Source organism: Suricata suricatta, chromosome 9 (assembly GCF_006229205.1).
Source record: "Suricata suricatta isolate VVHF042 chromosome 9, meerkat_22Aug2017_6uvM2_HiC, whole genome shotgun sequence".
NCBI classification, from domain to species: Eukaryota; Metazoa; Chordata; class Mammalia; order Carnivora; family Herpestidae; genus Suricata; species Suricata suricatta.
The window spans coordinates 36,971,316-36,994,216 of record NC_043708.1 but is presented as its reverse complement, the minus strand read 5'-3'; the positions used below and the strand labels follow the sequence as shown (position 1 = coordinate 36,994,216).

General features: G+C 38.3%; 1 protein-coding gene and 1 long non-coding RNA gene across 4 annotated transcripts in view; one reads left to right on the top strand and one right to left on the bottom strand.

Moving 5' to 3' along the window:
* Positions 1–22,901, top strand: part of SYT16 (synaptotagmin 16) — a 256,291-nt gene that overhangs the window by 199,251 nt on the left and 34,139 nt on the right. The gene's annotated exons all lie outside the window — the stretch shown is intronic.
* Positions 343–10,321, bottom strand: LOC115302681. Its single transcript, XR_003913585.1, has 3 exons — positions 9,929–10,321; positions 2,031–2,359; positions 343–901 (listed from the first exon to the last, which is right to left on the bottom strand). It is a non-coding gene; the product is annotated as an uncharacterized LOC115302681 (long non-coding RNA).

Sequence of the window (22,901 nt, the reverse complement as noted above, 5' to 3'; positions counted from 1 at the left end):
CTGTGTGCCAAGCAATTCTGAGTGCTTTAAACATATAATTCTATAAGTACTATTATTAACTCCATTTGGCAAAAGAGAAAACCAAGGTCGAGAGGATTTAAACCCAGAGTCATAGAGCTAGTATGTAGCAGAGGGAAATTTTAACACAGGCATTCTGACTCTTCACCATGTTATGTTACTTCTATGAATAATTAGCCCATAGCATCTCTCTGTTTAAACTTTTGGGTAAGTTGGAGGATATTTTATAGGAATGTTCATGTTAATTATTGTCAATATAGAACTAAGAAATACTTGAAAGGTCTGATTAAGAGCAGATTTTTATTATTGAAAAGAAAAGTCACCAAACCATAAATATCTGAAAGGCTGAAGTCTTGTAATTACAACCAGTATTGAAATATGTGTGTATGTGTATTTCAGTGAATTACACGAATATTTTCAATTGAGCTTAAAAGGTAATTTTAAAGGGGAACTTGAAAATTAATTTATAAATGCAAATTTGAAAGTACTAAGTATATAGACAGTACTTTGAAGTGTAATCAAGGAAAAGAAGTTGGTGAAACTTAGTAGAATTTACTAGGTATTATAAAAAACAAAACCTTTCAATATCATATTCTGGGAATTATTTTTTAAAGCAAAAGTAGCGATGTCTATTTCTCAGTGAAAAATTCAGGGGCCTGAGTTTCAACCAGCCTGTGATGCTTTGCACAATTACCTTTCATCTGAGTGGCTCCCATGCGGACAGCATGAATATCACAATTAGGAATGACGTGGTCCTTCTGGAACCAAGTCTTGGTTGAATGTGAGGTGGAAAGGAGATACAAAGAGCATCTATCGCAGTCTTCCAATACTTGTGGCAGCCACAGTTCACACTAGGAACAGACGTCAGACTTCTCGGCTGCACCTGTGAGAACAAATAGTGATGCCCCCACTGGTGGTTTTATCATGATTGTGAAGATTCTTGATGAGTGTATAGAGATCATGTGGAACTCTAAAAATGATATGTTACAATCCCTTTCGGGAATGCTATTCCCAGAATAGCACAGTTCTTTGAAATCCTCATTTAAATAAGCCTCATGATTTGTGGAAGGTGAGAATGCTCACACCTGCGTTGCAAACTGATAAGCGACGCCATGAGTTCGTAACAGGTGGTTTGCTTGAAGTCGGTGGTGAGTCATCAGTGGGACTACCAACAGAATCCAATTATTCTGCTCCGACGACTCTCTGATCTGCCTTTTAATTAATGTTGGGGTAATTAGGAAAAAAGCTTCATAATAGGGAGGGTTGTTGGTTTATCAACTTGAGGGCATTGCATTTCTGTGTGTGTACACACTGGTGTGTTTGTGTGTGTTTCTGTGTTTGCCTGTGTTTTCTGAAACATTTTTGCCAAGTGGTATCTTCTTCCCACTTCCCAGATGGTAGTTGTGATTTTTTTTTTTCCTTTTGGAAATTGCTCACAAATCAGGAGGCTTCATTTGCCAGTTGACAGATTTTAACAGCAGCTGGTAGGTGACCACCCCCCACCACCACTTCCTACCATCCTCCATGGCGAGGCACCAGCAGATAGCACAGGAAAGCTAGGGGATATTTAGCTCCTTTAGGGAGGTTTGGACAGTGGGAAAGTTTGACCATTATTGAAAATACTTAGCACAGAGTCAAACTGAAGTATATCTTTTTGCTCAAATTAAGGCCATTTTTGCCTGCCCCTCCCTCCCTCTCCCTCCCTCCCTCCCTCCCTCCCTCTCTCTCTCTCTCTCTCTCTCTCTCTCTCTCTCTCTCTCTCTCTCTCTCTCTCCCCCTCTCTCTCTCTCTCTCTTTAAATCTATTTTCTTACCAACAGAATGGTAGCTTTGTCCATTTTATATTGTGCCATTCAGGAGGGAAGAGGAATTTTGAAAGTGTTGTAAACAGAATTTTCTCATATAACATTGAACATTTACCCATTGCATAAAATGATGAATCCCTTGCGTAGAAATAGTTTTGAAATGCTTCTGATTGGTGAGTTGTACGAGACCAGTGGGGCTCTGATTTACCTTAATTTGTTGCAAAAGAAAAGATCCACAGAGGCCATCTCCATGCCAGTTCAAGTGCTGTACAGTTTGGTGCTGTCAACCCTTTTTTTTTTTTTTTTTACTCTCACTTTCTCTTTCACAGTTACAGTTGAACTACCTGTTTTACCTCCTTGCCAGGAGCAGAATATAGCCTTGATCAGTCTGTGACAAGGTTACAGAGGTTTTCGTTTTGCTATTTGTACGTCAGATTCAGAGGTGGCTTGAACCTTCCTCTCAGTTAGTGAATAGAGTGTTTTCTCATTGATTGAAGCCAAGCATAGATGAAAGAACACGGATTTTTAGACAGGGGCCTGCAAAGAAAGATAATGAAGGCCATGATTTATCAGTTGCATTTGGTTATTAATAACCATCAAAACTGCTGTATCATTTGATTTCAAGTTGAACTTGTGCCGTGGAATCAAGCCTAGGTGATTTTAGGCATGCTAACTTACCATCTCTGTGCCTTATTTCCTTATCTCTATAAAGTGGAGGAAATAATAATACCTGCCTCATAGCCTTGTTGTAAGAATTACATGAGATACTGAAAAGCATACAAGCTACACAAACAGATTTTATTGAGCTATTAACACCTACTTAGGTTAATATTTTAAAAGTTTGCTTTAAAGCCCCTTTGAAAATGTATGCAATGTGTTAGAAGATAAAAGATTTGCACAATGTATAAATAAATACATACGTGCCTTCCTGTATTAAACACAACAATGTCCTCAAAACTGACTCCTGTTCAGTTGAGTTCAGAGAAAGAGACTTGCCAATTTGGGTTTTGAGTGAGCTAAACTGCATTAATTTGCAGGTCTATTCACATTTAGCACAAACACTATAGTTAGAAAAACACTGTGGAGCTGTTCAGAAATGGAGATGATGTTCACAGTATATTTTAAAGGTGGAAAAAAATAGTTCAACCTCATTTGAAAGGCAAATAGTTACTAATCTACATGAACAGGTAGTTGAACCTTTGGGCATCTTTTCACTTCTACTAATCATGAAAACAAGAAAGGCAAATGTGAGCTTGGAAGCTAGAAGAATGGTAGTGTTTTAGGGCTAAAAGTGACTTATAAACCAAAATAGTCCCTTGATGTTACAGTCCAGGAAATAGGGCTGGAGGATATGGTTAACTTGCTCTAAATCACATGAAGAGGTGGTGACGGGGACACAGGCCATGACCCATGCAATGACTCAGTATCAAACTCCCCTCCCTGGGTAAATTGGAAATTCTTGATAAAGTGGTGACTTCTAATGTAGTGATCATTGACACCAGGGAGCCAGGCCTCCTACTGAAGGTAAGAGTATGTGGGATACTTCTGTGTGGCCCGAAGAGGAAGGCTTTGGATTTACCTGACATGAGAAGACTGTTGAGACATGAGGAAAGACCTATATAGGACAGATGGACTTTACCTGAACCCCAAAAGCAAGAGACTGCAGATAATAAAATATGAAAATGGCAGTAGCATGATTTTCAAATGATAAAAATGGAAGGGAATTTAATGGAGTGTAGAATAGCAGGTGAACACCTTGACAATGGCTGAAGAAATTGGAAGGGAGGGGCGCCTGGGTGGCTCAGTCGGTTAAGCCTCCGACTTCGGCTCAGGTCAGATCTCACGTTCGTGGGTTCGAGCCCCGCGTCAGGCTCTGTGGTCAGACCCTGGAGCCTGCTTCCAGTGCTGTGTCTCCTACTCTCTCTCCCCCTCCCCCTCTCATGCTCTGTCTCTCTCTGTATCAAAAATAAATAAAACAGTAAAAAAAAAAAATTAAAAAAAAAAAAAAAGAAATTGGAAGGGAAGTTGGTGGTTTGGATGAATAAAGCCGGAGTGACGAGATAGTTGACCCAGTAAGTTCAAAGAAAAGTAAGCATGGGAAGTAGGAGAAAGTCAACTTACAAAAGAAACATGGTAGAAGCCTAAAAATAAAGAGGGTGCATGTTGGCATTATTGCTAGCAACTGAACACCTCAATAAATTGAAAATTTCACAGAAATATAGAATGCTATTAAGATAACTTTTGTCATTTTCTTTATTATACAAAAACCATTTAATCTTTCTGGGTTTTTATTACTTTCTCTGTAAGATAAGAATTAAAACTGCATGTCATTCTAAAGTTCTGTCATTCTAGGACATTTAGAAGAATCAAGGACCATTTATTTAAAAATTCCTTCAAGTAGTGACAATTTCAAATCAATTTTTTTGTAATATCTATTAGCTTGAGATGCTTTTGTTTATCCAATATACAGCAAATTTGAATTTGGATTCATAAATATTTATGTTGTTGAGTTTATAAAAATGAATCTACATAGGGTAATGATACTGAATAATGAGAACGATCTTTTGGCCCTAAATTCCTGTTTGGTTTTATAAGCAATGCTCTTATCTAGAAGTTTTGAAAATCTGATTAAATATAATATTGGTGGATTCGGAAGCTTCTCAATTTATTTAAAAAAATTAAGTTATGTGTATCTTAAAGATATATGATATATGTATCAAAAATTTTAAAAACACTAAATTGAGGGAACACCTGGGTGGCTCAGTTTAGTGTCTGACTTTGGCTCAAGTCATGATCTCACAGTTTGTGGGTTCAAGCCTCATGTCGGGCTCTGTGCTGAGACCTCAGAGTCTGGAGCCTGCTTTGGATATTCTGTTGCCCTCTTTTTCTGCCACTCCCCTGCTCATGTTCTGTCTCTCTTTCTCAAACTAAATAAACATTAAAAAAAACTTAAAAAAAACATTTAATTGAGGAACATTGCAAGTGGGGGTGGTTGATGGTTTTCTCAGGAAAAGAATATTTTGGTAAACAGAAATTTTAAACCCAATTACCTACTGAAAGTGTCATTGCAATGTATGAAATATTTGTTCCTAATTATTTCAGGCATAGTCATCTGAACTGGTTTATTTTGAATTTGGTAGTTTTAGAAGTACAACAATTAAATATGAATCTAATTATAGATCACATATTAAGCACAACCCTTGACAGACATTACATTTCATGAGATAAAAGTGTGTCTGATGCAAAATTAGCATCATGAACTTAAGAAAAATACTTTTCTGTAAATATTTCAGAAAATATAATCTCAGAAACATATATATGAGAGACCATTTTATTTGAAAATATTAAGGCACAAGTATATCTCAAAAACTGGGACAAATGCTGTGAGATATTTTATGAAATCAGAGATAAAAATATATCTTCAGATTTTGTTACTAATGAAATAAGTTGGACTTTTTCCCTGTGTACATCAAAAGTAGAAATAAAATATTTGACAATCTGAAAAATACACTAAGTATAAATTTTGGTTATCAAAATTTGTGCCCCAATGCACAAAGCATAGAAACCAGCATAGCATACCTCACTTTTTAATTCTCGAAGTAAAGACACACATTCTGAAAGAAATTGAGCAATCCTATGTCAACTCAACTGACAAGAACAGCTTCATTAGCCATTATAGAAAAAGAGTGTATTAAGCATGAGCAAAGTGGAGAGGAGAGGGAATGTACCATGTAGGAAAATGAAAGATGAAAGATGTAGAGACACATTGTAAGTTGCAAATATAGAACTAACATCCAATTCATAAACAAAACTAACTTCTAGCACAAGCAAGGATTAACTCTAAACAGGTCATAGACATACCTGTAGAGCCCAAACTATAAAACTCTTGGAAGAAAAACCTGAGGGTGAATCTTAATGACTTTGGTTTATCCAAAGCCCTTTGGTTAGCCAAAGACACACAGAATGTGTGTCTTTACTTCGAGAATTAAAAAGTGAGGTATGCTATGCTGGTTTCTATGCTTTGTGCATTGGGGCACAAATTTTGATAACCAAAACTTATACTTAGTGTATTTTTCAGATTGTCAAATATTTTATTTCTACTTTTGATGTACACAGGGAAAAAGTCCAACTTATTTCATTAGTAACAAAATCTGAAGATACTAAGAGCAAGTGGCAACACATAAACTAAATGCATTTGATTTCATAAAAATGAAAAACTCTGTGCTTCAAATGATACAATCAAACAAAATGAAAAGACATCCTAAAGGATGGGAGAAAGTACTTGCAAACTGTATATTCAGTAAGGCACTTATATCTAGAATATACAAAGAACTCTTAGAACTCAATAAAATGAAAATATCCCTCTTAAAAATGGGTAGGGACCTAATAAATAAACATTTCTTCAGAGAGGGTGTACAAATTGTCATCAGCACACAAAAGGATGCTTAACATCTTTAGCCATTAGGGAAATGTAAATTAAAATCACAGTAAGAGACCACCTCGCACCCCCCAGAATTGGCTATATTTAAAAAGGTACGTGATAACAAGTGTTGGTGAGGACATGGAGACATTGGGACCCTCACACACTGCCAGTGGGAATGTAGAGTGGAGCGGCCTCGTAGGTGACATGGAGTTGTTAGCCTGTGGGCCAGCAATCCCACTCCTGGGTATGTATCCCGTGGAAATGGAAACATATCTCCACACAGGATCTGACCCTTGAATGTTCATCACAGCATTATTTGTAATAGCTAAAAAGTAAAAACAACCTAAATATCCATCAACTGAATGAACAACTGTGGTATAGTCATACAGTGGAATATATTTGGCCATAATGAAGTACTGATTCATGCTACAACAGAGTTAAACCTTGAGAACATTATGCTAATGGAAAGAAGGCAGTCACAAAAAAACACATCGTATATGGCTCCTTTTGTATGAAATGTCCAGGGCAGGCCAATCCATAGAGACAGAAAATAAATAAATGGCTGACTAGGGTTGGGGAGTATGAGTTGCTTGGCAGGCATAGGGGGCGGTGATGAGAAAGAGTGTGGAGGTTTTCTCTTGGGATGCTGAAAATGATCTAAAATTGTGGTGATGGCTGCACGGCTCTGTGAACCCCTGAACTGCACACTTAAAGTTGGTGGATTATGTGTTATGTGAATTAGATCTTTGTAAAGTCCTGTGAAAAATAACCCGCCTCACAAATAAAATAAATTGAAAACTTTTCCACATAGACATCTTCTGGCAAATAACAAAAGTTTCACGGTCAACGGTGGGATTGACTGGACATCATACCTACAGACCACAGGTTTTTTCAGTTTGCCTTGAGGCTTTCTCAGCAATGACAGATGCAGTGTTTTCTGAGGTGTCCTTTGTGTGTGTGTGTATGCGTGTGGGTGTGCGTGTACACATGTGCATGCACAAGTGCTTTTCTGGTGTAGTTGGTGGGTGATTTTTGAGTATGAGAGGATCAAATCTTCAAGGACACTTGCTCCTAAGGCACTTTTGGCATCCGGTTCCCGTGCAGGTTAATTGTGCATCTTGCTAGACCTAGTAGCCTCCTAAAATTCAATTTGCATCACAATCAGTTTTAACATATGTTCTAGAACTCAGCATGAAGTTCCAAAGGCCTGTAACCCAAATTCTCTAGTATCTTATTTTTGAAAATATGAATTCTTTCTATTTGTGCTGTACATGGCCTTGGTTTTTACCTTGTCCTAACTATTTAGTGAGATGATTCTGTTCATTTTTTAAATCCTATAATAGATCCTAAAAAGGTTGAATACATTTAATTTAAAAAATCCATGAAGATAAAGAAAGGAAGGGCAGAATACAGGGAAGAAATAATGAGAGGAAATATTTGTAATTCCATTAAAGAGATAAGTAGCTATCCATTGGCAGGCTTAGCAAAAAATTAAAATAGATTAATAGAAGCTAACTTTGATTAGCAGTATGTCACTGTTATACATACAACCCTCACTTCCCAAGGATGTATGTTCCAAAGGTGGCCTTGTAAGCTGTTTGGAACCTGAGAGGCATTTCCCTCTAAAAGTTGGGGCTCAAGTCCAGATCACAAAAGCTCGTTTAATCACTATAAGACAGAGTCCTACAAATACTAATAAAATATACAGCTGACTCATTCAGCACATCTGTGTTAAGCACTTATTCTGGGCCTGGTAAGTGAGAGGTGCTTTTCCATGTTAGATGCTTTTCAGCTCCCCCCACCCCCACGGCAGTGGGATGGGGCTAATTAATTACAGCTTTCAATCAATAAATATTTATTGAGCGGTTGTTGTGGGCCTAACTCTACTTTGTTGTGGTTCTGAAGATACCGGGATAGGGAATCTGTCCCCACTTTTAAGGAGCCATCAGTCTGGACAGAACACATACAAGTAAGTGGAGAGTTTGAAGTGATTTTGAGAAGTGCTTCCATAGGGTAAGCATGGAGGGCAAGGAGAGCAAGAATAAGAGAAAGGTTCAGATTTGTCTTTGGAGGGGGTGGGAACCAGATCCTGCAGGATATGAAGCTGGAAGCACTTTGAAGAATGAGGTTGAACTGGGCATTGAAGTTGAAGGCAGGCCGAGGTCATTGTGGGCACAGAGACGGAAGGTTGTGAGTAAAGGAAAAAGATAACAGATTGGGGAAGATGGGAGCAGGATGGGCGGGAACAGGGGCTGTGGAGAAAGCAGGGCTAGAGCCAGGTGTGGAGAACATTAAAGAGGGCTGCTGGAGACGCTTTGCTGGTCATCATTGTGGGTGTGGTAGCTGAGCTATGGGGCGTTTGCAGGGAGAGTGTGTGTACTGAGCAGAGTACTCAGTGTGGAACCCCACAGACTGCTGCCAAGAGGTGAGCAGGAAGGACCAGGTGGGGACTGGGGGTCTTGGGGCTGCTTTGCTGTGGAAGACCAGGGAAGGGATGTCCTCAGTGGTGTTACATTCTATGGAGGGTAGTCAAGTAAGACTGAGCAACATCTGTGTGTGCAGCAACAGTGACGAGTCAGGGCTCCTCACAGACCCCTTAGCTCTGAGTTACGAAGGCAGGTGTCAGATGCTCTGAGAACAACAGTCCCTATGTTACGTGATTTTCAGGAGCATGAAGTTTTTGCTGCTCCAGCTTAGTTATGGGCAGGAGCCCTGTTCACAAGGTCCTTCCCATTTTCTAGGATTTTCCTTGTATTTGTGAAACTTCCTTACCACCTCTGTGCTATATCCAGACCTAGAACTGGATATTATCTTACAAATGGGCTTCTTCAATATTTTAAAATAAGAATTTTAGAATTCTTGAGATTTGCATCTTAAAAAATACTAATTGATCAATAAATTTTGTGGGAGAAAAGAATTCCATAGCTTTATTAAATACCAGCATATGGCCTGTGATCTCTTCTAGAAATTAGGTACATAAAGTTAGCTTTTATCTTCAACTGATATTTTCAATATTAGCCTTCATACAAGTGTCCAAACCCTTGTCCTAAATTCTAAAATCCAAAACATCAAAAACTGGGATTATTTCATAAGGTTGAGGATGACTTGGACTGAAATGAGGTTATTTGGAGGCTTTACGCATCTCTCTCAGAGTGAATATTCATGTTTTAATTATTAATGCATTTTTTTATAAGGTGTTGCCCCAGCCTCCACTGGATTGTTAAATAATATATAGTGTGTGAACTGTCCTGGATTTTTAAAATCCAAGAGAACCCATATTTTGAACTATACGTAGCCCCAAGCGTCCCAGCAATGGACCTGGCAGTATTCATACTGACCCATCTAGGCTATTTCTGCTTGCTTAAAGGAGCCCGTTTCCCCTGCCTGCTTGATGGACTTCCATGCCAGGTGAGGACCAGGATCTCTTTTCTTTTTGTGCATGGCTTTTTATTTTAATTCCAGATAATTAGCCTACAGTGTCATATTAGTTTAAGGTGTAGAACGCAGTGTTTCAACAATTCCATACATCACCCAGCTCATCGTGACAAGAGCTGCCAGGACCTTAATTCCCATCCCCTGCTTAACCCATCCTCTCTCCACCCTCCACGCTGGGAACCATCAGTTCTCTTTAATTAAGAGTCTGCTTCCTGATTTCTCTAGCTCTCATTTTCCCCTTTACTCACCTGTTTGTTTCTTAAACTCCATATATGAATGAAATCATATGGTATTTGTCTTCCTTGGACTGATTTCACTTAGCATAATACTCTCCAGATCCTTCCATGTGTAGATGTTAAGTTTTTGTTCTTCTTTTTGGATAAATAATATTCCATTGTACATATAGCACATCTTCTTTATCCATTTGCTAATTGATGGGCTTTCTTGTTCACCATTTTATGCTAACATCATCCCCTGGGCCTGGCATGTCATAGGGTCAATACTGCTTATTAAGCAGATGGACGTTTAAATGAGTGAATTTTCTTCCATTCTCTTCTTTCCTATCTTGCTTCCAGGCTTGGCTGTAACTCTGCTCTGTAGTCTCTGAGTGTGACACAGGCAGGGTCTTTACAGCCCCAAGTATGGCCAGTAGCTTCCTCTTGTGGGTAGCTGTGTTGGGTGGATTTTGCTGTTTGGAATGATGTTTGCAGATTCTGAAACCACACACACTTATCAGGCAGGACTGCCACAGCCAGCGACAATCCTCTGCTTTGGATAAGGAGGGAAAAATTGTCATGGCTCGTACTCCATGATTTTACCAACCCTACCTACTATGGGTAAGTAGGGACTCTGGATCCCACTTTGATTTTCATTTTGTCCTTTGTCATTTTGGTTTTGAGGCACAGACTATTGTATTTCATATTTTCCTGATACCTGGAATGAACACCTGTTATTTGTACCTAAAGTTTATATTTACCAAGTAAAATAATGTGATGGAGGGAATATGGACTTGGGAGTCAGAGTCTATACATAACTTAAATGTTGAGGACATCAGTAATTTTATCTATCCAGTGAGGATACCATAGGTACCTCCAAGGATTTTATGTTTTAAGTGGGATGTTATATGTAATGTGATGAGTACATCATAATGTTTAATAAATGTTGCTTGGAGTCCTTAATTGCCTGTAAATTATTGCTTTTTCTTCTTGCAATAACCTTAAAAGGGAAGGATCATTGTTTCTATTTGTATGGAAAAAATAGAAGCTCAGAGAAGTTAAGTAACAAATGGTAAGTCACACAGTTAGCAAGTGGCAGAACCTAAAACTTGGGTCATTTGTTTCCTTTGCTCTTCACTTCTTTTCTTCTTCAGTGAAAGAAACTATTTCTGGATGTAAAGGGAAATTTGGATTGAATTCAGTTCAATTCAAACAATTCTTTCAGTATGTGGACAGTGTCAAGGGCCCTCTGCTCCATTTGGGGGCTATAAAGTCCTAAGGCAAACTCTGCTTCTAGTAACTCATGGTATTTCAGGGATAAGTCATTGTGAGTGAAATGCTATGGAATCATAAAACAGTCATGATATTTAGGGCCACAGGATTCTTAGAGAATTATAAGTTTGTTTTAAACTGAGAGAACCCTAAGGATCAGCTGACTCATCTTCGGTGTGCTCTGTATGTATTTGAGTTAAGGGGAGCAGCATCAGCGATGTGTGAGGAATCAAGGATGTATAATCTGGTTGGGACACAAGACTAAGTGCATAAAATATTAATGAGGACTTAAAAACCTAGCCAGAAGAGAAAACCTATCATAAAGCAGCACATACTTATATGCTTAATGAATTAAGCAGATAGCATTTATTGTAGGAATTCAGAGGAGAAAGAGAGAAAATTCCTTGGCCAAGACTTTATAATTATGTGTTGAAAGAGGCAGATCTAGAATGGAGATCCCTTCGCTGCCACCTGTAATGGTCTTTACACTTTACTCCTGTGTTAGGCACAATCTTTCTGAGTGCAAGTAATGAAAGTTCAAAAGGGGCTTAAACACACACACAAGTATGCACACAATAGTTTATTGGCTCATATGAAAAGCCTAGTGAGGTATTCCGGATACAGGAATGATTGGCTTTGGTTCACAATGGATATTAGGAATCTACAGTTTTTGTTTCTGCTTTTCTCTTAATTGGCTTCCTAGTGAGGCAGGCAGAGGCAGATACAGGCTTACATCCTCCTAGCTTATCAACCCCAGCTGGAGGAGTGGGAGTACTCCTTTTCAATATTTCCAGCAAAGTCTCAGCACCAGCTGCCATTGACCAAATTCAAGTTGTTTGCCTATGCTAAAATGAAGGAATGTGGGGTCAGCCTCACCCTGACCATATGGATTGAAATTTGGAGAGAAGTGGTTTCCTAAAAAGAAAATCAGGAGGTCATTCCCAAAAGAGAGGGAAAGATTCTAGAAGGTCAAAATAAACACCTGTATAGTATAACACATACAAAAGTTGGGACATTTTAAAAAGAAATTTTAATGCTAAGAACCCAAGTTTTTATGTATTTACCCAGATCATGGGTGCTCTGCTCTTCTTTTTGTTGTATAGATGCACACTTATATCCTTTTCTGTTTGAAGGACTTCTTTTCACATTTCTTGTTTTGTTGTGATGAACTCTTCCTGAAAAGTATTTTCCCTTTGTTTTTGAAATATATCTTCTCGGGCTATAGAATTCTGTCAGTGTTTTTTTTTTTCTTTCAGCTCTTTAAAACTATTTCTTCACTGTGGGATTTCACAGTGAGAATCCTGGGGTTCTTCTCTATACTCCTCTGTTCATCAAGTGCCTTTTTCCCCCATTTGACTACCTAAAAATTAATAACTATTTTTAGAGTGGATTTAGGTTGATAGAAAAATTGGGCAGAAAATAGGGAGTGTTGCCATGTACTCTCTGTCCTCCTGCCCTGTCGTTCCTGTTACTAACATCTGGATTGGTGCCGCACATTTGTTACAACACTGATACATTGCTAGTAACTGTAGTCCATAGTTTACATTAGGGTTCACTCTGTTGTTTTGTTCCTGATGATCTCTCACTGGTTTTCAGCTAATTGATTATGATGGTGTGTCTTGGTGTGGTTTTCATCAAACTTCTTGGTCTTAGGACGTGTTGACCTTCTTGAATTTGTGGGTTTATCATTTTCATCAGATACGGAGGAGGTTGTTCATGCTTCTTTCAGATTTTTTTCCGCTCCTCTTCTTCACAGTCTCCAGTAACATGTATTTTATGCTGCCTGAAGTTGTCCCCCTGCTTCCTAGTCCTCTGTTCATATTTTTGCAGAGATTATATTTCTGTTTCCCTTTGGACAGGTTTCTATTGCTGTTTTCAAGCCACCCGTCTTTTGTTTTCTCTGCAGTGCACAATCTACCATTAGTTTCAATCAGTGTATGTTTCCATCTTAGTGTACTTTTCCTCTCAAAGTTTTATTTGAATCTTTAGTATCTCTATTATGTTCAGTCTTTCTTTTCGTTTCTTGAATATATGGAATACTGTTTTAGGGTCCTTGCCTACAAATTCTATTGTCTGTGTGATTTCTTCCACCATTTCAACTGATTGACTTTTCTTCCCCTCATTATTCATGATATGTTTCTGCTTTTCTGCATGCCTAGACATTTTTTATTGGGTAGCATACATTGTAAATTTTACTTTGTTGCATGCTGGATGTATAACTGTTCCTTGAGCTTGGTTCTGGGATGCGGATAAGTTACTCAGAAACTCTTTGATCTTTTCAGGTCTTGGTTTTAAACTTGGTTAGGTAGGGCTGAAGTAATGTTTTATCTAGGGCTAATTGCTCTTTCCGACCAAGGGAAAACCCTTCTGAGTAGTTTACCCAGTGTCCCCCCAATGGGAATTTCTATGCTTGCTAGTTGAACCAGGCACTCCCTGTTCCTGGTTCTGTGTGAGCTCCAGCTATTGTCACCTCCCATCATTTCCATTAGCTTTTTCCATAGCTGCAGTGTTTTTCCTCACGTGCCCTTATCAGTAGTCATCTGGACTTCAAATACAGCAAGTCTATGAGTTCTCCTTGTAGCTCTGCTCCTCCATGCTGTTCTGGCGAGCTCTGACAGCCTTGTCCCCTACCTCCATCTCCTTGAATCAGGGAGACCATTAACTTTGCCTCAGAATTTTCTCCAGGCAGTCAGTTTGGGTAAACATAGAACTCACTTGCTTATTTCTCATCTCTCAGAATCCCTGTTTTGGGTTGCATAATGTTCAATATTTTTAGAACCATTGTTTATGTCCAGGTTTTTAATTGCCTCATAAGTGAAGCTAAATTTGGTACCTGTTCTTTCGTCTTGATTAGAGGCAGAAGTCCCCTTGATGGACCCTTTGTAATTTAAAATTTGACCTGGACTTCTCTTGAATTTTTTTTTAACCTGGAAAGTCCAATATCTTGGCATTTCATTTCTTGCATTACAATATGCCCCCTTCATTTATTTTTCTTGTCTTATAGTGCTTTTGATATCTTCAATACAGAATTACAAGGAAATAATAACAGCAAGTGTTCTTGTCTTTTATTGTCTCTAAAGAACATTAAATTTTACTTTTGAGTGTCATGCATGGTATATTTTCTTTTTCAAGTAGAGAAATTTTCCTTCTATTCCTAGTTACTGAGAATCATTGTCATGAATGGGTATTGATCTCTGTTTAATAATTTTCCTCATCTGTTTGAGATGATTATGTTTTTCAGCTTTAATCTATTAATGTGGTTAATTACATTTAAGATATTTTCCTGATACTTAAACTTCATTGCATGTCTGTTACAAATTCTTATTCTCAATGTATTTGTTTCTGATATATCACAAATTTCATTTGTTGCTTAGTTTACAATATTTGCAACTAGAATCATAAGAGATTGATCTACTATACAAATTACCGTACTTGAGTTTATGCTATCCTTAAAAAATGATACAAGAAGTTTTTCCTTCTAGAATGGCCTGTATAAAAGAGTGGTTACCAGGTCACTGAAAATTGGAAAAGTCATATAAAACTGTCTGGATATGTTGTGTCACTTTTTGAATTTTTAAAATTATTTCTTTAGTAGTTATTGGTCTATATTTTATCCATTTGTTCTTTTTAGAATTGTTTAAACTGGTTTTTGTTCTCTTCTGATTTTTAAGTGTTCTATTATATATGTAAATGTATTATTTGTGTCAGTTTTGTCAATGTCTTATCTTTAAGAGACCATTTTCGTCTTGTCTAGTTTTACAGGTTTTCTTTATATTAACATTTTAATTAATATCTGCTTTTTATCTTCTCTGGTTCTTCCATGCATTTTAGTTTGGTCTAAACTGTTGATCAATAACATCTTGAATTGGCCATTTATTGTGTTAATTTTTCAGTCTTTTTTTTGATTTCTAATATATACCTTAAATGAATCCATAAATTTCCCTTAAGTACCACTTTAAATATATCCCACAAGTGTATGATATGTGATGTGCTCATTATTTTTCAGCTATAAATATTTTATCATTCCAATTAGAGTTTCTTCTTTGACCCATCAATTATTTAAAAATGTGGATTCTGGTTTCCAAAAGGCATTTTTATAATTTTTAAAAAGTATTTTATTTCTAACCATATTGAAATTAGAATGACATATAATAATTTTCGAACCTTTCTCTGTGGTCTAATACATGGCTAATTTTTGTGAATCTTCCAAATATGATTTAAATCACTGTGTGTTCTTAGATTATTTTCCATTTTACCTCAAGCTAGTTTAATTCCTCTTGTGTATTATATTCTGTGTGTTTGTGATGTTAGCTCATCTTTAGAAGGGTGTGTTTTTGCTTGGTGAGGGATGTAATCCTGTGTGCTTTGGGTGATGGAAGTATTCGTATAGAGCAATTTTGCATTTGCTTCTGTTTGGTTTCCTGAATTTCACAGATTCTTACCTATTTCCTTTATTAACTTCTTACCTTCAGATGTCTGTGCTGTGCTGATACTATATCTCTGTGAGAGGTAAAGACTTGATGGTTTTATTTCTCATAATGTAATTTTTTCTCATTCACAGTCCCAATAGACAGTAAGCTTCCTTGCTACTTCTCTAAGTCCAGACTGTTAGGTGAAATTCACTAGTCCCCTCTTCATAGAAAGGGCACCATTTATTAAAAAGTAGTAGTTTTATGCTAAGGTCCCTATTCTAGCCTTGCATGAACCCAAAGCTGCTGATATCCTAGACATCAGCTGAACAAGTTGGTTACTCCTCTGAGTTAATACCGGGTGTCTTTCTAATTTTGGCAGCATTTCTGTGACTTTGTAGCAAAAGGGGTTCTATCTGTGCTTGGGCTTCCATGTAGCCAGAACCAGAAGCCAGTCTAATTGTTAAAGATGAATAAACTCAGGTTCATCCAAGACCACGCAACTGGGAAGTAAAAACTGAATATGAACTACTTCTTTTTAGCATTCTTTCTGCTTTGCATTTGCCTTTTAACTGATATTTGTGATGGTTAATTTTATCTATCATTTGATTGTGCCACAAGGTGCCAGAAAAGTCAACCTAATATTGTTCTGGGTGTATCTGGGAGGATGTTTCTGGATGAGCTCAACATTTGAATTGGTAGACTGAGTAAAGCAAATTGCCCTCCCTAATGTGGGTGGGCCTCACCCAATCAATTGAAGAACGGAACAGAACAGAAAAGCTGAGTAAGAGAGAACTTTGTCTGCCTGACCGCCTGAACAAAAACATTCGTCTTTGCCTGGTCGTGGACTAGGATGTACACCATTGGCTTTCCTTGTTTCCAGGCCTTCAGGCAGCTGGAACCAGACCACTGGTTCTCCCGGGCTCCAGTTTGCCACTTGTAGATCTTGGAGCTTCTCGGCTCCCATAAGTACATGAGTCAATTCCTTATAATAAATATAAATATAAATATCTCCTCTGTTGGATGCGCTTCTTTAGATAACCTGCCCAATACACTATTGTATTAATTTTAAATTCTTTATTCATTTTTGAAAGATCTTTTTTCCTCACAGTATGTTAGACACTAAGGGGATAGAGTAGAGAGCAATGAATTAAGACCGCAAACTCCTTGAAACACGTCAGAGGTGCCACAGCTACAGAAACCCACTTAGAAAACGTAAGCTCCACATGACAGTCATGAATATGGATGGAACAAGGGACATTATTATTATCCCCAGGGCAGCATTTCTAATTCAGTGGTGGCAGTCTTGTTCAGGTGGTTCAGTGCCAAAAATTATTGCGATTTTTGTGGCACCCCATGAAATTTTAATGTATGTATTTTCATCACAAAGCAGGAATCGTTTTGCCAATGGAGACTATGACTAGATGATGTAAGCCATGTAACAGTCACAGCTAGGAGCATGCATATCCATGCAAAACAAACTGAGGAAGGAAGCATAATTAACTATTTCAATATTTCTTTGTTAACTTTTTTTTTTTTTTTACCTGCTTGTGCTTGTCAGCCTATGTGTGATAACAGGAACCCAAGGGATAGAACCTTTATGGGGAAATTCAAACATTTCAAAAATTTTCCATCAACTGTTCTGCAAATGGAGAAAAGTTATTCATTACCTGATTTTATCAGTGGCATCACTGAGGGCTGCTCTTCCACTCTGCGCATACCACCTCTGAATGTATGATGTCTGAGTTATGTGACTTTTCTTGGAATAAGGTTTTTATTTTTCTCCTAAAAAAGCTCTTAGCCAAGTGAGCATCTTCAGTCTATGTCTTTTCGGTTATCGTGATATATTTGGATATATTTACTGTAGATTTGGTGCTGGGGAGAGTTTGAAACTGCCTTATTGAAATTATCTCTGTAGCCTGACTGGGCTGTATTGCAAGATAAAACAATAACTTTGGAAACTGCCTTGAAAATGAGTCGCAGCACGGGATAGGAAGATGAATGAATGGAATGAATAGCTAGAATTTCAAAAACTCACCACACCTGCACAGCTCAAGATCTGTTTATTATCTCTCTCAGCCTTGGTTACCCATCCTAGGCCCTTAGTATCCATGGCAATAAAATTTGTTTTTTGTTTTTTTTCTAATCAGAATATTTGTAAATTGTAATGTTGGTTCACATTTGCTTGTAAGGATTCATTGGAATGATAGAGAGCTCTTGGGGGTTGGGGAAACAAAGCAAGAGCAACCATTCTGGTTTTATGTTTTCTCTGCATGTGCAGAAATTTAATTACCAGGTCACCGCAGTTCTCAGCAGAGTAAATTATAGTCTTGGCCATTAATTTGTATGTAAATGCCACTGTAGCAGGAAAACAACACAACACTTGGGTCCTATCAATAAATTCCCTTGTTGGAGGCATACAGATTAGAGAACAGAGCTTAAAAGAGTCAGGGGGATTAACAGTTTAGCACTTGGTCTTATCCTCTGGGTGAGCCCTGTTGCAGTGATGAACTTCAAAGTGATTGTCAAAATCAAGTGTTTAGGAAATATTTGTAATTGAGAGAGTCAGATAATAAGAAATGAGGGTCCAATGAGTACAGATACAGGTCTGTTTAGAATACTACCTATTATAGTGCAGCCTTTGTGTGATCCCCATAGTCTGAGCTAATCACCTCACCCTGATGTTTTCATGGCGCCTCTTCTCTTGGATGAGTATGGCTTGGTGGGGAAGAGAAATAAGTTACTTTTTGTTTCAGCCCACAATTAATTGTTGATTCCTTTGGTATTATGAGTATTGGCTTCATACTTTGTTCTGTTGGACTTGTTTTCAGTTTTACGTTTAGTCTTAGCTCTAAGGTTGCTCCTTCTCGAGTTTTAATGGGATACCTGGGGTGGGCACTATGCCTCTCGAACTCAGCTAGATTCAAACTCCTACTTAGTTTCCCCTGCAGCCAAAACGTCTGTGCAGATTTTTAGCCCTCTAGTTGTTACTTTTTGGGAGTTCCTTGGATTCTTTTCTATGCAGTCATACTTCAGGTTTCAGTCAGTTGTTTGAGCTAAGTTCGTATGCAGATTTTGGGGTTCTTGCTCTGTGGTTCCCTCCTTTCTGGAGTTTTCCCCTATATATCTTTAAATTCTGTCCTCTGACATCTTAAGTCAGTAAGGCTTCTGATGTCTGCCTCAATCCTAGATGCCCTGCCTGTGCTTCATAGAAAAGTAGGTACTTTTTTTTCTTTTATAGTTTATTGTCAAGTTGGTTTCCATGTAACACCCAGTGCTCATCCCAACAAGTGCTCTCCTCCATGCCCATCACCCTCCTCCCCCTCTCTCCCTCCCCCATCAGCCCTCAGTTTGTTCTCAGTATTCAAGAGTCTCTCATGGTTTGCCTCCCTCCCTCTCCCCAACTATTTACCCCCTCCCCCGCCCCCTCCCCCATGGTCCTCTGCTAAGTTTCTCCTTAGTTATAGGTACTTTTAATAGAAAAGCAATGCAACCCTATATCTCATCCAGTGAAGTGCCCTTCGTTCCAAAATTGGGTCCTCTCCAGATTGCCCCTGCTTTTGCTCACACTCTATGTCTTCAAATAGTTGGTTTTAAATTTTTTTCATGAAATTATAACTGTTATTCATAGATGAGTTCAAGTCACTTTTTCTGCTCTTATCAGAACTGGAATCTTTGAGGGGCACCTAGGTGGCTGAGTCAATTAAGCCTCCAACTTCGGCCTAGGTCATGATCTCACCATTCATGAGTCTGAACCTCACATCAGATGGGCTCTGTGCCGACATCTCAGAGCCTGGAGACTTCTTTGGATTCTGTGTCTCCCTATCTCTCTGCCCCTTCTCCACTCATCTCTCTCTCTCTCTTTCTCTCTCTCTCTCTCTCAAAAATACATAAATATTAAAAAATTTTTTAAAGAACTGGAATCTTTGATATTGTAACTTTTCCTTAGCATGGTGATCTGTATGCTACTAATTTTAATAAAAGATTTTCTTTTTGACTCACTCATTTATTACAAGTGGCATCTCTTTGTAGGAAATAGATTGTCAAAATATCTTGCATAAGGTACAGGGTGACAAAACAGGTGTGCACAGGAGAACCTGATGCTAATTCTTCCTCTGTCACTAACTAGCCTTTTGACTATAGATGAGTTTCTTAAGTAATTCCAGACTCCATTTCTGTTTTGTAGAATAAGGGAGTGGGTTATAGCAATGATTTTCAAACTTTTAAGAAGTGTTGGGACTTCTGTTTTTTTCCTAACGGAACCTCACAATATAAACAATATTAGGGCAAAATATCCCTGGCTGTAGAGAGTGCGCAGCCCAACCTGCTCTGTGCAACCACCGAATCTCCATGTTATGGTGGCGTTGAAGCTCCTCTGTCGAACCCTAGCCTCCACAGGGCATAGTCTGAAAAAGGTTAAGGCTGGCTGATTTTTAAAAAATCTTTTTCTCTCCTGCCTGAATCCAATAATGGCTGGATTGTGCTTCCAGAAATGTGGCCCCTTTCTTAGGATCTGCCTTTTCACTTTAACCAACTTCTTGTTGTTACTTCCAATCTTATCCAGCCACTACGGACATACGTTCACTGTGGGTATTTGAGAAATCTAGTGTGTGAGGGATTTCCTGCAATTGTAGCTAAAAGTAACACCCAGGTACTGCACCACTGAGCACAACCCACCCGCACCTGTCTCCACTTCCCATCTAGAAGATGTGAACAGCACTTCCCGCCACCTGATTGCTCTTGTGTGGGTAGGAAGGAATTAATAAGCTTGGAGCTGCACTGATCATTTATAAATTCTAACTCCATCTGTAAAATAGCAGACAGGCTTAAGAAATCCTCCCTTTGTATCACCAGTTGGTAGTTTTGTTGCCTTAAAAGAAACAAGAAAATGAGCAGGTGTGGAGCACTGCCCACATCCAGACCACATTGCCAACTCTTACAGAATGCTCCATCTCCAGCCTTGGGAAAAAGGACAGTGAGGTAAAGAAGGTGACAACTATAATCAGCTTAATCTTCTCCTCTCCCAGCCCTTGCTTCTTCCACCTTTCCCCTACAAAACCCTGATGATGAGTTTTCAAGTTAGACCCTGTAAGAACAGGCACGTTCTTTCCTTTTTCATGTAAATGTTGGCTTCCTAAAAGGGTTTCCACCCTGGGCATTGCCATGATGGGGCATAATAATAATAATAGTTAACACATTTGAACATATCAAATACCAGGCATTTGCTAAGTATCTTTACATGGTTTATCTCATTTACTTCTCTCAACAACTATAAGAAGTAAGGAATCTCAATAAGGACACTAAAGTTCAAAAAGAATAAGGAATTTGCATAGGTCTTAAACTAGTGAATGGAAATCCCAAATTCAAACTCTAGGTAGCTTGACTCCACTCTATACTCTTAACCAGTCTTGCCTTGACTGATGTTATATGTGACAGGTAGTTTCTGTGGCCCTGCCCCTCACCCCCTTCTTTACTTAACTGTGGAAGATAAAGATGGCATTTGCTCTGCCCCTTCTTACTCAGAGAAAAAAAAATCATTAAAAATTAGAGTGAGGACATTCTGATTCCATTGTGGTAGGGATTCAATATTGGCGGGTCATCAGTTAGCTCTCTGTACCTGTTTGAGTCATGAACTTCCCGCCAGGACAAGAAGCCCACAGTAGGACCTCGATAATGTATGAACAAAGGGGCGAAGCCAGGTGGCCATGCATCAGAAAGGTTGCAGAAGAATCTAACTTCTCTTTGGTGGTAGATATTTGGATGCTATCCATGATCTCTCTGCATTCTGTGACCGAGTAAAATGAACAGTTTCAAATTCAAGATGTATCCACATCCATGGTAATTGTGCAGTATTTTCCTATTATGTTAGCAAGCTAATTGGATGAAGGGGTAAAGATTTTAATACAAATGCCCACTGTGCTCTTTCACAGGTACTTAGCTTGAAAGGGGGTTAAACTTGGTATTTATACAGTGTTTCAGAAAGTACTGTCTTATCTCTAAACCAAGTATCACAACTTAGATGAGACTTGGTGATTTTAAAAATGTAAGGTGAATGAAATCCAGATCAGATTTAGTTGTTGACATAGACTCATTACAAGGTAAGTAGCAGGGATCTTTAAAAAAGATACTCATGAAAATTCTTTCTAGCTCAACCTGTGTAATTTTTGTGTTCTTAGTGACGAAATACCATTGTGTAGAGTTTGACCAGGTATTAAGGAGTGTTTTTCCTTGAGGCAGCAGATGGTAGAGTGAGCATTATGTTAATTAACATGGACTTTGGAGCAATACAGCCTGGGTTTGAATCTTGGTTCCACTATTTACTAACTGTTATGACTATGGCAAATTACTAACCTCACTTTGCCTCAGTTTTCCCATCCACAGAATGGGAATAATAAAGTACTTACTCTTTGGGTTATTGTAAGGAGTAAATAAATGAAAATATGTAAAGTTCTAAAACAGTGCCTACCCATGATACATGCTATATATGTGATTGCTTTTATTATTATAATAGCACCACTAGTGATTTCTTTTGCTGCTCAATGGTTTTTAGGAAGGATGGCAGGTTTTGTAATTAGGTGGAGAATTCCCTGAGATCCTTGGGGAGTAAGACTTAGAATAGCATGTGCAGTTTTTTTATAATCCTCCAAGGAGCAACAGGCCACGGATACTGCAGCTTGCCTCTACGTATTCACTCCCATACGGAATGACTGCTCGTCTCTTCTCACGAAGGAAGCAACCTCCCAGCATATTTCAGGGTGGAGGCGCCAGGGTGCCCTCGCCTCACACTGACAAGTCAACTAGGTATGGCGTTAGTGTCCTCACACAGTCACACCTGCCGATTCCACATTGGCTAAACACATCGGTTCTATATTCAAGTCTCATTTTGTTACTTTGCTAACTTTATTGCCCAGGGCAAGTTATTTAACTGCTTTCTGCCTCTGTGTTCCATCTCTGTGGTGGGAATAATAATAATCCCTACCTCCTGATTGCTGTTGTGGTTAAATGGGATAAGATATGCAAAGTCACAAGAAGGTGGCTGGTATATAGTATATGTTGAATGACTTGGAAATCTTTTCTCTGTGGATGATTGATGGCTCACTGGGGGGGAAAGATCAAGGATAAATTGTGGTAAATAATGGTAAATTAATGAATTCTAAAAACTATTGATAATTCTAACTATTGATTTTATAGATGAAGAAATATCCATGGACTAATTCAATTTGAAGTTGATGACTATGATTACTTACATTTTATTTATTTTTATTTTATTTTAAATTTTATTTAAATCCAAGCTAGATAACATATAGCATAATAATGATTTCAAG